General features: G+C 30.9%; 1 protein-coding gene across 1 annotated transcript in view; it reads right to left on the bottom strand.

Annotated features, from left to right (window-relative positions):
• Positions 1-2835, bottom strand: part of Cbr-npr-2 — a gene marked incomplete at both ends in the record, with an annotated part of 16126 nt that overhangs the window by 11912 nt on the left and 1379 nt on the right. The window lies entirely within an intron of this gene.

Below are 2835 nucleotides of genomic sequence, written 5' to 3'. Positions count from 1 at the left end.
TTGTACTAGAATATTCTATTCATAATGAAAGTTAGAAAACAGTAACTGAAACTCAGGGAGAAAATGTAGAATTTGTGAAAAATATTGTTCGATCATTCCATTAATTAAATGAATTTCACCTGGAATTTTTTACAAAAGTTTCGAAACAGAATTTTCCTGTAATTTAAAAAAAAATTGTTCCAGATTTTTGATTCCAAATTTTTCCTAATAATTGAAAATCAAATCCCAACCCTCCCAATTAGAAACCTATTCATATTTTTGCAAAAAATGCTTTTGGATTTACAATTTTTTTGGTTTCCAAACGGTTTTTAAAAAGAACCCAAACTAGAATTTCCAGTTAACGAAATTTTATATTTGTAATTTGAATTCAATAGAATCTCAAAACGGAAAAAAATTATTGCATGTTGGTTATTGAATTTCGGATATCGAATTCTTTAAAAATTTTTTGTTCATTACGTGATTCCTTGCAGAATTTTGACATAGGCTTTCAGAAAGTGAAGCCTTATCAACACAAGGAAAAAATACATGAAAAGAGAAATGAGTTGAAAAATAAAAGAAAGAAAAAAGAAGGAAGAAATGAAAAATAGATATGTTAGACATACAAAACCCCAACTCCTTCTTATTTAATATTCTTTCATGACAATCCCAAAAAGATATCAGGTAACATTTTTTTCTATATGAAAAAGAGACCCGGATCCAGGTCCTTAGATCAAACATTTCTTGATGAGGTCAGAGATTTTCTTTTCCAGAAACTTCCTGAAGGAATGATGACTTTTTAGAAACTGAAAAAAGAAGTAAGAGTTAATCCGGATTAGATAGTTACTACCGACTATCACGATGCTATGTCTTTTTCGAAAATTTTCAGATTTCAATGGTTTTTGATTGTTTTGTGGTTTTTCGAATGATCGATGGAGATACAAATGTGATCAAACACACGAGAGAAAAAAGTTCTGCATCTTTAGCTTGAGAAAAAAAAATGCAGTTTCAAGTTTATGTCAAATTATGAGACAGAAACTGCACTTTCGCTCCATTGAGAATTCAGAATTAGATATTTCCATTTTTCTTTGAAACAAGATAATTAACGCTGGATTATATGACTAGAATTACAAAATTAGTGATTTTGAATTGCAGAAAAATCTAAAAATTGCATAATTTGTTCGAGCTCCATTGAGATCTAAAATTAGTTTTTAATTTTGATAATTGAATAGTACAAGTATATTTGAAATTAGTTTTTTTCAATCTGAAAACTTCATGGATTCTATTAAATTCTGGAAAAATATTGAGAGCTAAATTTTAAATTTTTCCGTTGCATACATTTGTTAAATTGTCTTTAACTAGTCAAAAACATTTTAAAGCCGAAATAGTATACACCACAGATGAGACTTCAAAAAAAAACAGTATTTGCAAGACCTGAAATAGAAGGGCTCTAAACGGTCAATTTCGACAAAATTTATTTCAATTACTCTTAGATACCGTAAAAACTGCATTGCTAGGGCACCCACACTATAAACTTTGACCCAATTTTTTTCGGATCCTGTTAAAGATATCGAAAAGTTATCAACTGACAAAATATTTGTTATGTTATGATCAAAATTTTATCAGTTGGCAAAGTTTCGATATCTTTCACAGGAACCAAGAAAAATTGGCTCGAACTTGACAGTATGGGGGACCTTCTTACAGGTGTTACGGTATTTTGAGTTTGCAGCAAAATTTTCTGTTTCATACTTTTTCTGAAATTGTCTGTAACTTGTTAAAAATGACGAAGAGTCAGCACCGACAATTACAAATCGAATTTCAGAAGGGCACTGAGAAAGGCACCCAAGCTATCATTTTTAACCCAATTTATCTCAATTCTTGTTATAGCTGTCAAAAAATAGTCAACTGATAAAATATTTTTGAAATTTTGATGAACATTTTTTCAGTTGGTTACTTTTTGATATCTTTTACATGAACTGAGATAATTAGGTCAAAGTTGTAGGAGGCTCTTTTATTAGAGGTTTCCTTTAGAAATGGAAGGAAAATGTCAATAATCAAAATTCTAAATTATCTGATTCCCAACTTTTTAAAATCAACTAGTTATTGGTCATTAACGATGACTCAATATCAGTTTTTAAAAAGTGGGAAGACTCCAAGAAATCAAAAAATTGAAAGCAAATTATCCTGATCTAAACCACTTTGAAATTACTTTTAAAAAATGTTCGTGCACAAAAAGATGCTCCAAATTCTCCAGATCTCATCTCCAAACAAAACGCAAAAAAAGCCAGTATCAAAAGTTTTGAATTACTCCAAAAAAAGACAAAGAAGAAAAAGTGCGGAGGAGTGTTTTTTTAATTCTAGAATCCGGGTTCTTTTTGAGTGACAAGACTTCATAGAAAGTGGACACGAACTTTGATGGGAAAATTCTTGACAATTTGAGCAAAAAATTGTTCTTCTTTGGCTTGTTTGGGTTTAGATAACACAGTTTGTCATAAATAAAAACTCGATTTTTTCGACAATTTGAAAACTATGAGAAACAGGAAAAAAAGTCTGAAATTCTGGAAAAAAAACAATAACATATATCAAAGTGTCTGGAAAAATGTCACCCGTTCAATTCATCATTTTTCCCATCGCCAGGTGTGAAAAGTGACAGGTTTTTCGGAAAAAAGTGAATGGAGCTCCATGAAAAAAATAACAAGGTGACGAAAGAAAAAAAACGTCCAAATAGTGGAAAAATGCATACTTGTAATCCGGGCCTTTGCCGGGCCTTCGCGGGCCCTGCCATAACTTCTTTCAGAATCAATGTTTTCGAACCAACTCAATCAGGTATGATAGAGCTCCACAAGTACTACAAAACGG

This window comes from Caenorhabditis briggsae (assembly GCF_000004555.2).
Source record: "Caenorhabditis briggsae complete genome, chrIV, whole genome shotgun sequence".
NCBI classification, from domain to species: Eukaryota; Metazoa; Nematoda; class Chromadorea; order Rhabditida; family Rhabditidae; genus Caenorhabditis; species Caenorhabditis briggsae.
The sequence above is the reverse complement of the archived record's forward strand: the minus strand, read 5'-3'. Positions and strand labels throughout refer to the sequence as shown.